Here is a 12,821-nt window from a genome sequence, read left to right as displayed (position 1 = left end):
GAGGGTGGGTGGGTGGGTGCATGGAACGGCGGTAGTTTCTGTTCATGCCCCTGTGCCTTAGTGTAGGATAGGCCGATGTCTGGGCCTTAGATTTATAAGGCGGACTTCGGTCTGTCAGGGCCCTCCCCCCACTAGAATAGACAGGCTGTGCCTGCTTTTTAGTTTATAAGGCAGACCTTGGTCTGTCAGGGCCCCACTTTTCTCCTGTTCCGTGCCTTAGACCCGGTGGGTCTGTTGGCACCTGGGTGGCAAGGGCCACGCCCCTCGGGCGTGGCCCTGGCGCCCGGGGAGGCTGGGACAGCAGGTTGTGGTATCTCGATTCGTAGATACATTCCGGGGGTTTATATCTCCCATAGTGAACAACGAGAGAAGCAATGCAACAAAACTATGGGTTACTTGCGTAACCCCGGTTTTGTAAATTGCGAACGAGTTCTTCACAAAAACACCCTTATTTTTTGCTTGGCAGAAGGAAGCTGGTGTGTTAAGAGAATGACTTCCGCGTTCCTGCTCCTTTTATGCCCTCGGGTAAGGAGGCTGCCGGGAAGCGACGGAAGGCCCATCGGGCCAAAAAGTGTTTTGGCCCTGAGGGAGTGAATGTGAAGCTTCTTTATCATCGCCGGAGGGCGCTGTTTCCCATAGTGAACAACTCATTCGCAATTTACAAAGCCGGGGTTACGCAAGTAACCCATAGTTACCATTGGCACCCAGGCAGGCTGCAGCATGTGCAAACTTGTACAAATCTAGTCAGTTCAAGTGATTATCCATTTGTTATAATTATATTCATCAATATTGCAATGTTAAACCACAAATGTTGCCTGACTGAATCATGCAGACAGACAGGTCTGTAGATACTGTATGCATAATAGGGAAATGGAGTTACTATTAGCAAGACTTTACGCGGTCTACTCCTAAATATCTGTACATATCTGGCCTGCTCACTACATACTAAACCAGTCAGAACTCCCAGACAGTCAGTAGCCTGGAATCCAAACTGATTCGCTACGTTCGTCTTTTCCTCACAGCGAAGTAAAAAAAAAAAAAAAAAAAAACGCAGAACGTAGCAATATATTATACATATTATGTGTTGTTTACGTAATTAATAAATGGCAATGAATGTGTTAAGAGCTAATGTGCCAAATAGACCCTTTTTCACAATTTACTTAACCTTCAGCTGCTCATGAATGTGAAAAACATTTCAGATCACCAACTCTATCAGACTCCGCCTACTGAGTTCATAATGCGATACAAGAATGTTGGTCAGCAGAGGCAGGAGATTTCTTTTGAAGATGAGAGCGATAATACTACTTTGCTTGTTGGGGCTTATACTGGCTGCACCATCAAAAACCTTGGTAAGGTGGAAATATTTCATTCTAATTTAAATAGCCAGTGATCAACCCAAGATGATTTATTTAGGAACAAGTGTTACTGCATTTTTGCGATGCCTTAATCTTTACATTGAAGTCTATCTCAGATTATTTGGTAAAAATGTGGTACATTATATATATATATATATATATTTTTTTACAATATTTAGCTTATTGCTACACTACAGTATATTACAGAAATTGAACTTTGTTTTAAGATGTGTATGCATGCATGTACATGTAAACTACACTGGCCTGTGTAAGTAAATCTAGTCTGTCTGGGTAGTAGCCTAAAAATCGGAAAGGAAAAGGTATTCATTCACTATGAGGCATTTCATTTTATCATGGTTAACTGTATCTCCTGTTAAGATTATGTACAGGGTTTGACATAAAACGGATTATACCATCATCTGGTTCAAACTAATATTGGAAAACATACAGACATTAAGAATAGACTGTCAGGTTAGACAAGTCTACAGTATGTAGTGTTTATTATAGTGATATGATTTCTGTGAGATAGATAGATTTGTTCATCATGTTACTGCTTTGTTTGTTTTAACCAGAATCAAAGTCCTGTCAGGACAGGGTAAATATTTACATTAGAGGTTCCAAAGGGGAACAGGCCAGAGATACTTTCTTCTGTCCATTGCCCCCACATATTGTTTGGTTTTAGTAATTTATATAATATATTGATACATACAAAAATAATATGCCATTCATTTTCAGTTGCCAAAAGGAAGGTCCTTAGAAAATGGTAACGGCTTTCGGGCACTAGTCATGGTAAGATGCTTTTCTACACTTATATTACACAAAACTATGATCTAATGATAATAATAATAAAACACAGACCTACAACTTACAACTTGTTTGCTTCAGTCTGAATGCAGAGGTGTCACAAAAAGTGTGTAATAGCGAGCACATTTAAACTTTAAAACATAAAGTTGTGTTCCAGTCAATAATTTCAAGATCTGATGGAATATTGCACTGCAAAGTCAAGAGGGTCAATGGCATTTTACTCTCTTCTGACTTAAATTGACACTGAGGATTTTGCAGTGTGGTGACACCAATGATCTTATTAACGTCACATGAAGGGAGATTCCTGTTTTATCTCCATATCTGCACTATACATATACCTATGGGCCAAGATTGCCAAGCGCTCTGCACTTTATGGGAGGGATTTTCATAAACTTGTGTCCCTTTGACTGTTATGAAGGAGTTTTTTTCTGTAGATAGAGAATGAACTTAAGGAGCACCATTCCTTCCATTCCAAAGTAATATTTTTCTTTCAGATACCTTTCAACATGAATCTACCTGGAAATGATGAGGGGTTTGGGAGACCAGTAGGTGATGAAAAGGAAACCCAGGGGGTGAGACCAACTTACACACTCTGAAAAAGGACCCTGGGTAGCGTTTGTTTGTTTTTTCCAGGATTTCTCTCTGCACAGTTAACACACACACACACACACACACACACACACACACACACACGCACACGCACACGCACACGGACACACGCACACGCATGCACACGCGCACACGCACACATACACACACACACACACACACACACACACACACACACACACACACACACACACACACACACACTTTGTGTTCTTCCAATGCAGTGTAATGTAATAAATATCCTCTCTCTATGACACATTGAGAAAGGATTCGAGTAGGTGTCATCCTCCCAGATTTTGAAGGCCCAAGCAGCTGTACAGGGGCAGACATCAGGTAAGATCACAGGGAGATGAAATAAAACAACCCAATAGGGAAGAGTGAGCTATTCTGTGGTACCTTATCTCCATTATATTTGGCCTCACTAACTGCCCTATTCACGGTCGAAGTTGCTAAAGCCACTAATAGCAGATTCATTTAGGACAAAGTTCCCCCGCAAAAATTGCTATTCTGGGACACCTACCTTACGCGCTAAACACCTGCGCTACCGGTTACATTATGCATAGGTGTGGTTTGGGCATTACAATGATAAAACCAATCACCGTGCCAGAAGCCATTGCCTTTAAGAGAAGACTGTGCTAGCCATGATCCCCAATCCAATATACGCTCTCCTATCTCCCTGTCTGCACTGTTGCCTGGTCTGATTATTATAAGCCACATTGGGCTTGTTTTCCTGCCCGGTCCAATTGGTCACGTATTTGTCCAGCGCATGAGGCGTGCGCCGCGCCACGGAGTATACAACACTAAACCAAATAAGCTCTAACATTACATTACGTGGGCAACAACATAGACTAGACTCAACCTGTGGGTCGGGACCACCACAACAGAGCTCACAACGCCAGGCATTGTGAGCTTGTAGATCTGCTATTTTCACAATATTTATCTGTGGAACCGAGTCAAACAAAATGGGGGTCCCCAGTTCAAATATTGTTATTTTGGGGGGTCGATGGCCTGTAAAGATGGAGAACCCCTGCTTTAATGCAGTAAACATGAACGTAGCGTTTACGTGGGGAATATAATAATAATATAATATATATAATATATAATATAATATTCACCCAGCTGGGTTTAACGAGACAGCGGTGCAAAATGAAACGTGCTATCACAGATGATCCGATCATCTTATAAAAGATTTAAGCATATGCCAAGATAAATGAGACTAGATAGCTGATCCTGAGCTAAACATATTTGTTTAATTTCGATGTTTTTAAATTTAAACTCGATGAAAGGCCGCACACAGCTGCTGTTGTGCCTCGCCATGTATTGTTTCTGTTATAACAATTTCTTGTTATAACAATGTGCTAATAAACTAAACTAAACTAAACTAAACATGACAGCAATATGGAAAAAACTAAAATACCTCAATAAAAATACATTTCATAGAATAACCGAATATCATTTTGAAAATGGTTATAGGGGCAGCCCTGTTTAATTTAATATCCACACACAACCCTACCTAATTCTATATATTTATATAGCCCTATTTGCTCCAAGCTGTTTTTAAAAAAATATATAGACTGTTGGAATAGGGTAGAATGACTACTGTTCTTAAACAAATTACCAAGATTTAATGAGAAAAAAGGCTGCATGCAGCAATTAAGCTTGTTTAGAAAAATGACGGGTGACGGGCTGGGCTGGCCCCAATTTGTCAATTATGGGTCAGCCAGGCTCAAATATTTAGGGGACATGAAAGCTCTTGTTTGAAGTGCTCATGTGGCCTATTATAGTCGCTTCTTTTTGTTTTCATAGACCTGGTTGCTTATTTCTCGCCAATTCTGGCAACACAGCTCATGTTCCAACATGAGCTCTATGGCCGCACTGAGGGGATTTAACATGGGGCACACACACCCGATGTTCTAAGTCTAAGCTTGCCTTTCAGTAAAACCACATTTGATAGACATAAATATCACCTACATATTACTGATTAGAGAGAATTTTATATTTTTGTAATTAGTTAATTAATTCCTGCATAATGATGAATAAAACTGACGTGTTTAAAGTGGAGCATTACATTGCGGATGCACAAATTGTTTAAATAAATATTGTTTAAATCTTATATAAATACAATTGACACAAGGAATTGACACCCTCCCTTCTGCTGATTATAGTAAAATTAGAATCACAGAGATTTGTTGATAATAATAGCCTAGTAGAAAGAGGTGCGCACTGTGCGTCCTGTCTCCACAAAGCCATTGCAGTGTCTGTGTGCCCTTTGCGGGTGGTTTTAGAATCCGGTGTGCCCTTTCCCAAAGCTGCCCCCGTGTGTTGGCAGAATTAGCAATTTTGGGGATATAGCAACAACACGCCCACGGGCACGCTTCCACCCGCAAATAACGGTGTCGGCATAATGGGTGACGGGTATAGCAGGTGCAGAATAGCGTTTAGGGACAGCGCCAGCTCCCTTATCCGTATTTAACAGGTTTAGGGTAACGTTTATGGGTTTAGCCGGCTGCTGAATAGGGCAGTCTCATTATAGGACGGCACCTTTCCTGTGTACTAGATCGGTCTCATATGTAGGCTGTATATAGCTTGAAATATTACTTGCCAAAGACATCATCAGTGGGGATATAAAACTAGATTTTGTTTATTCATGTATTTGTTTATTTTTTAATTGATGCAACAACCATGGCTACTATTTAGGCTCCTGTGTTCCAGGAAGAGAAAGTCTGTTTCCATTGGAGATACTGAGTGATTAGACATACATTTTACCATCCTATAGAAGGCACTGATGACTGATATATGGAGATACATTTAAAAATAAAAACTTTAAGTGTTCCTTCAATGATCACCATGTTTGAGAGACAGAAACTGACGTGAATCTAATTATATTTACATTCTGCACAACTAGCTTTGTAAAATCAATATATTTTCTTTTTCTTTTTTTCTTTTCCTTTTTTTCAGTGAAGCAAAACCTTCCAGAGAATTAAACCTGAAGAACTGGACCCACTGGATACATCAACAGCAATCAAATAAAACAAAGTAATACATTCTGCAAAATATAGAAATGTAACAAAATTGTCTAATGCCTTCAAATAAACCATTAATGTGCTCAATTGTTATGGATATAATGTCATTGTACATTAGGCTATGTTGAAATCAATAAAAATTCCTTGCAGAGATGAATTCCTCTATGTTCCCTGAAATGAAATTTGATGGAATTTCACTTTGAATGTCCCAACCATGTCAGCTATAAGAATATCCGTTGCATGTAAAGAGCAGTTACACGTCAATCACAAGGATCACTTTATTAGTGTGGACGTCTCACATATTCAAAGGCAACCTCAGTACAGTTCTTGAACCTATCCTACTATATGCTACTATCCTATCCTACTATCCTACTATACAATATAGAAACCTCTGTCATCAAAACATCCAAACATTGTCATCAAAACCTGTCTGTTCTGACTCTTCTGCCCGGTTCTCAGTGGCTTAAGCAATTGATCTGAACTTGCACATGGCCATTGACCATTAGCATATGCACACAGTAAGGAAGCCTGTTTTTCACTTCCCCACAATTTAAGATGTTTATTTGCGTTTTTCTGTAAACACCGGAGATTGGCAGTTCGGCCTATGGGATCTGTTGTCACGGTCATGGGCTGTGTTGTCATGGTTACGGTGTACCCGCAGGCTATGGGATTGGCCTCAGTAGCATGCATTTGGGTAAATCTGAATGTTTCGTTATTGTTTCAAGGCACAATTTAAGGGAGGTGTCCAACTTTTTAGTCGGATGTAACAGAGTTAAACTCGAGGAGAAAACTTCAGTTACTTATCAAGGCTGCATATTAGATCAGAGTATGACTAGTGAGTCGGTGGCTGATGGCTCTTTCAGTTATTGGCAATATCCATGCAAGGACTAAGTTCCTAGCTAGGATAGCAAAATTCCTACATAAAACCACCATGAGGACACTGTCCTCAGCATTAGTTCAATGCCATTTTGTCTACACCTGCCTAACTTGGTACAGTGGCATATCTAAAAAAAACAAAAGATAAACTACAGACAGCCCAAAATAAATTATGAGGGTAGTCCTTTACCTCTCCACAAGAACCCACATTGGCCCTAACCATTTTAAAGAACTAAATTGGCTCCCTGTGGAAGGTAGAATTCAACAACTGAGACTCTCACGGTGCGTTTTAACAGCGGGCGATCAGCGGGCGATCAGGATAGTATTTTCCGGAAGTGCATTATATGTCTATGAGAGCCGGCGACTACTGGCGATAGGGCGAAGTGGGCGGGGGGGCGATGAAAGATGGATTTTCTTTATCTTTTGGACGATGTCGCCGGCGATCGCCCGAGAGTCGCCCGCTGTTAAAACGTACTGTTAGAGCCGTTTCACACTCAGGTCCCGGGTGCGCATTCCAGACCGCTTGGCTAGTGTGAATGTAGCGAATCGACCCGCGAAACGGGTAACCGTTCCGTTCCCGAAACCACCTCCGGAGGCAGTTTCGGATCCGGATCATGCGTTTTCGGGTACGGTACGCTGCAATGTGAAAGCAAGCGTACCATTAGACGGAAGTGGCCCGCTATTTGGAATAGGTGACGGTATATAAACTCGACAAAAACAGCCAACAAAAACACTGCTCTTCTAGCCGGTGCTACTGAATGAATGAAAACGCACCAGAATGCATTGCGCACTTAAAGGGATACTCCACTTTCAAATAAAATAAACATTAAAAATATATATTTAAAAAAAATGAAAGAAGTTATGGCAAAATCACAGCCCCCTCACACATTAGAGTGTGTTAAGGTGGGCTGGTGCATATTACTCTTAAGGTGGAACATAACAATTGAAATAATAATCAACTTATAAGTAGTATCCTTTATGCGGCATTTCATTACCACCTATGGCCACTGGGGGGATAGATGGCGCTGTTGCGCACATATCTATTTATATTAATCTATATATATATATATCTATTAATATATGCATAAAAATAGATTTTCTATTAATAACATCATTATAAATAGATTTAATCCGAATAGGTATATTTAGAATTTAATATTAATAGGTGATGTCACAATAAGATCCATTTATCATTCTAATTTCCTATGTCTCTCTGTGCTGTGCTGGGGTGTGCTGTGCTGTGCTGTGCTGTGTGGGGCTCTGTGAGTGGTGATCTCGTTCTGGACTTTATTACTTTATGACCTACAGCTGGTGTTTTGTCAATGTATTTTGAGCTCAAGTGGTGTTAGTAAAGACACCTTACTATTTCTCAGCCTTTAGTTTAACCAGGGGTCTGGGGTCCTATGGCCCCATGTATTCTCTATGTGTGACAAGTTCCCACGCTAGCATATCCTAAAAAACAGCTGTCAATTCATTTCACTATCTATCTATCTCTCTCTCTCTTTCTATCTATCTATCTATCTATCTATCTATCTATCTATCTATCTATCTATCTATCTATCTATCTATCTATCTACCTATCTACCTATCTACCTCTCTCTCTCTCTCTCTCTCTCTCTCTCTCTCTCTCTCTCTCTCTCTCTCTCTCTCTCTCTCTCTCTCTCTCTCTCTCTCTCTCTCTACCGCTATGTCCGCCCCATCGAATCACCATGTGATGATGGGATTATGGGGTTATGTTTAGGGTTATGTTTGATCTAAAAATAATGTTTTTTTAATCCAATTATTTAATTTGTTCATTAATTAATGTATTAATTAATGTACTCTTTCTCTTTTATCTATCTAATTCTCTTTTTTCTCCCTTCTCTGTCTAATCTGCCATTATGATATTAACCAATTCAACCTTCCATTATACATTTCAGACCAAAAAATAGCCTATCTACAAGGGTTAGGGTTAAGGTTGATCAAAATAACAATTCTTTAATGAAGTAATGTAGATGTAGAACAATAATTTAACTATTGAGAGTGTAAAATGATTAAAGATCCATCCGGGGGTACATGAGGGGTGAGGGGGGTTCCAGGGGGGTCCATAGTTAAATGATGGAGAGTTGGTAACGGGGGATGGTGACATATGGTTAATTTGCGATCTGTCCTTCTATCTAGCTATCTGTCTATCCGTCTAACCGTCTATAGGTCTATCTGTCTATCTATCTGTCTATCTGTCTATCTGTCTATCTGTCTGTCTGTCTGTCTGTCTGTCTGTCTATCTATCTATCTGTCTGTATGATCTATCTATCTGTCTGTTTTGATCTAGTTATATGGCTATCAAGTATATTTACTCAAGTACTGTACCTACGTACAGTTTTGAGGGGTTTTTACTCTGTATATCCACACAAATGTTGTACAATTTGTACCCCCAAATCCTCATAACAACTTTAAACTGTTATACCATTATTATAAGCACATAGATACATTAAAATCATTTTTGAACACTAATGCCAGCTTGTAAAAGATATTCTGTTCAGACCCAATTCTCCCCCCTTATATAGTACGTTTTCTATGTCAATTTGAACATGTTTTTGTTCATTATGGGGGACATCTAGCATAACTTTAATTCTGACATTACTTTAACTTTCACATGACTGAACTCTAACAATACCCATGTGATTCCAGGGTGATGAAAAAACAGGGTGCTCTAATACCTACCATTCGGGGTGTCATACCAGGTGTTAGCTGTACATTTCTATTGCCATGATATAATGTGCAGATAGGGGTGCCAAATAGTATGATTTGAAATGCTGGTGATCAAATTCCCCTTCCCTTAATGGTTTAGACAAATGTTATAGTGGAGCTGTAGGTATTGTAGAGCTGGGCCCTCTTTGTGATTTCTTTTACAAAACTATAATTATTTGAGTTTGAGAGAGAGTGTAGATAGAGCGGAGTGTACACCACTATAGCATTATTGAAAACACTTGGTTATTTGAAAAATAACCTTTTAGAAAATAATGTACTTACGACTTCTGGTGACTAGTAGTTTTCGTCCCCGGCCTATGATGAATGCACTTATTGTAAGGGTATTGTAATGTAATGTCTAAGAATGATTTCACTAGGTATGGCTAACCCCCAGGTTTCATCTTATTTCTGAGGTGTTGGGGTCTTAATAAATTAGATTAGATTAGATTCCTAATTGTATGACCATGGTAAGCAAAGCAAAGCAAAGCAAAGTTTGTTGTTTACCCAGGGTGTTGGACTAAGTTAACACTTATTTACAGCCAGGCCCTGCATGGAAGCCTTGCTCAAGGGCTATTCAGCGGTGATTCATGATTGATGTGATGAATTGGGGAATCGAACTAGGGACCTTCCGGTATCAAGGCCGCCCCTCTAACCATTAGGCCACCGCTGCCACTTACGGTTTTCCAGTTCACTCTACCCTGCTACTCTACCCCTGAGCCACTGCCTCCTCTTAAAGAATGACCTCGACGGGGTCCCTTACAAGTCCAAAGTCAATTACAAAGGAAAGCATAGCATTAAATAGTGGATAAATAGACAGAAATGATCTGTTAGTCTAAAACTCTGTCTAGAATTTAACTTCTAATAATGGTAGGGTTAAACAACTTTTGTATAGTTAAAAGGTCCACTAATGTATATCGATGTATTTTGATATCATCCTAGAAAAAAAAAAAATCTACCTTGTTATACTTATTGGGGAAAGTTACCCTCCTTGTAAAGAACTTGTGATTACTCACCCCGGAGTATGTTAAATCGTCATGATGTAAAAACTGTTTTATGCTTTTTTCTAAGTAATTTAGTTATTTAATCTCTCTAACTGTATTATACCGTCCAAGATCGACACAGCAACCAAAACATCAATACCACTATAGCATATACAATTTTAAACCCAAAAACAAAATACACGATGCCATGACTAAACCATAACAAAACAATGTCAATACTACTGTACATTGCCAGACCAGCTACACGTTTGGCAGAACACAGCTTTACATCCCCAGTACACCATCAAAAACAAATCAACCACACAAAATGTCCCAATATCAAATTCAACTATCTGAACATTCTCCACAAAATGTATAACACCATCACCACTGTACAATATCAATACGTCTACACAAAACAAAAATTTTACGTAGGGAAAAAAATACCGCACACAAATACTGCATCGGTGTAAATCTCTGACAAAAAAATAAATAAATAAAAAAAAAAAAAAATATTGACAACAACAACACAGTATGTTAGTAAAATGACCTTAACCCTCTCGCCTCTCACCCATCCCCCTCAATCTTTCCTCTTTCCTCTCCTCTCTCCAATCCGCTGTCAATCTTTCTCCTCTCTCACCCCTTCACACATAATCTATCTCACCTCTCGCTCACATTATCTTCTCACATAATTTCTCTATTTTCTAAGTCATAACATGTACACTCGTACCTGTCAAAATACTTCAAAAACGTACTGATCATGTCCACACCAGATTTGGCACAAACAAAGGGTTTGAACTCGTTCTCATGCTATGCAACAAAAATGTGGAAACCCCTACCAGAAGGAGTAAAGGAGTGTAAAACCCTTCTCTCACCCATCCCCAGCAATCTTTCCTCTTTTTCCTCTCATAGTCTATTCCCACTCATACAATATTTCAATTATGTATTTTCTCTCTTTTTCTCCCTCAAAAACCATAACCAGTAAACCCATCAGTAATGACTGATGAGTCATGAATCATAAAGTTGATTATGATTCTATATCCATTTACCAGTACTAACGGAAATATCTATACCTGTATGAGGAATGAGGTCTTGGGGTTGATAGCGGTCTTGTATCATTGATAATGATTAATTAGTGTGTACATATGTACCGTGTTGAATTGTTGTTCACTATATGTTACAGGGGTGTTACCCCCCACTTTTCCTGTGAAATAAAAAAAAAAGAAACACCTTCAAACTAATACACTTCAGATCATCCCCATGTATACAGTGTTATATACCTATGAACCAATATTTAAGATACAAGTAAGATGTTTCTGCTCTAAAAGACTTCTAAGTGTTAGGGGCTGTTTTTTAGTTCAATATTGATATTGAACTAAGAAGATGAAAATTGTTAATAAAAAGATAAACCTTATTCTAAAACAGAAAACTATTTGTCTATAGTGTTTTATATCCGTGTATATATTGTAAGTAGTATCTACTAAGAAGATAATAAGATTATAGAATATATAGAATATATATATACAGAATCTAAAGAGTATAATTCAGGGGATGTGGGGAGTTATGGACCATTTGAAAGAAAGGTCCTCCCCCCTTATCAGGCATCTTTTTTTCTTTTAAATAGGGAAGACACATACAGTCGACTACTGAAAGTCCCCGAAGGACTGAAACAGTACAAGGCTTAATTAATTTAAAAATACATTAATTGAATACGGGAAAAATGGCATCTACCGGTTTGATCCACCGTGGGGTTGATAAGAACATTTGGCAGCTGAACCACCCCCGAAAAATGATATGTTATTACATGCCCTTCTACCATCGATCGCCATGGATTACTTTGCAGACACTCGAAGCTGGAGAGAGTGTGTTTGATGATGACCAACTCTATCGGGATTTGCGTGTGTATGCTACAGAATTTGAAGAGCTGAAGAAGCCGATCCTAGAGTTCTGTGATTACATGCAAGCGGGGAGCCAGAACCGTGAATTCAAGGCTAGCTGTATTGTGGAAGTGGATCCCGAGGCACCATCCCATTCAAGGGGCGACCCTGCCTTCGTCGTCGACTGTTCCAGGTCTCTTCAGTGGCTTCTGGTAAGATTTAGGAAGGATGGTGATTCAGTCCGGCTCCCCAAAACCGCCATGGAGCTAGAGCGGTCTTATCCAGTCCATCTGGCCTTCCATCTGGAGGACATATGGATTATCCGGCAGTTATTGAAAGACCTAGAGGTTTACTTCGAAAGTCAAAAAGAGAGAGTCCAGAAAATGATTTTGTTGGAGAAGCAGTTCACCGAAGGTCATCTGGTCATTTTCCAATCAATTCAATTCAATTCAATTCAATCACCATTGGAAAATGACATCACCGTGTCTCATCCTCCAAAGAGACTCCGGACGTGTGCGCCTGAGTAGACCAAGCGCTGCAGATAGCTCTACACCTGCTGGAGCAACG

At 39.5% G+C, this 12,821-nt stretch overlaps 1 long non-coding RNA gene across 1 annotated transcript; it reads left to right on the top strand.

The window, feature by feature from the left end:
• The first annotated feature begins 1,255 nt into the window (after positions 1–1,255).
• Positions 1,256–2,751, top strand: LOC308082338. Its single transcript, XR_013932912.1, has 3 exons — positions 1,256–1,349; positions 2,091–2,144; positions 2,654–2,751. It is a non-coding gene; the product is annotated as an uncharacterized lncRNA (long non-coding RNA).
• Positions 2,752–12,821: the final 10,070 nt, after the last annotated feature.

The sequence above is a fragment of the Gymnoscopelus braueri genome (genome assembly GCF_963280865.1).
Source record: "Gymnoscopelus braueri genome assembly, chromosome: 3".
Lineage (NCBI taxonomy): Eukaryota > Metazoa > Chordata > Actinopteri > Myctophiformes > Myctophidae > Gymnoscopelus > Gymnoscopelus braueri.
The sequence above is the reverse complement of the archived record's forward strand: the minus strand, read 5'-3'. Positions and strand labels throughout refer to the sequence as shown.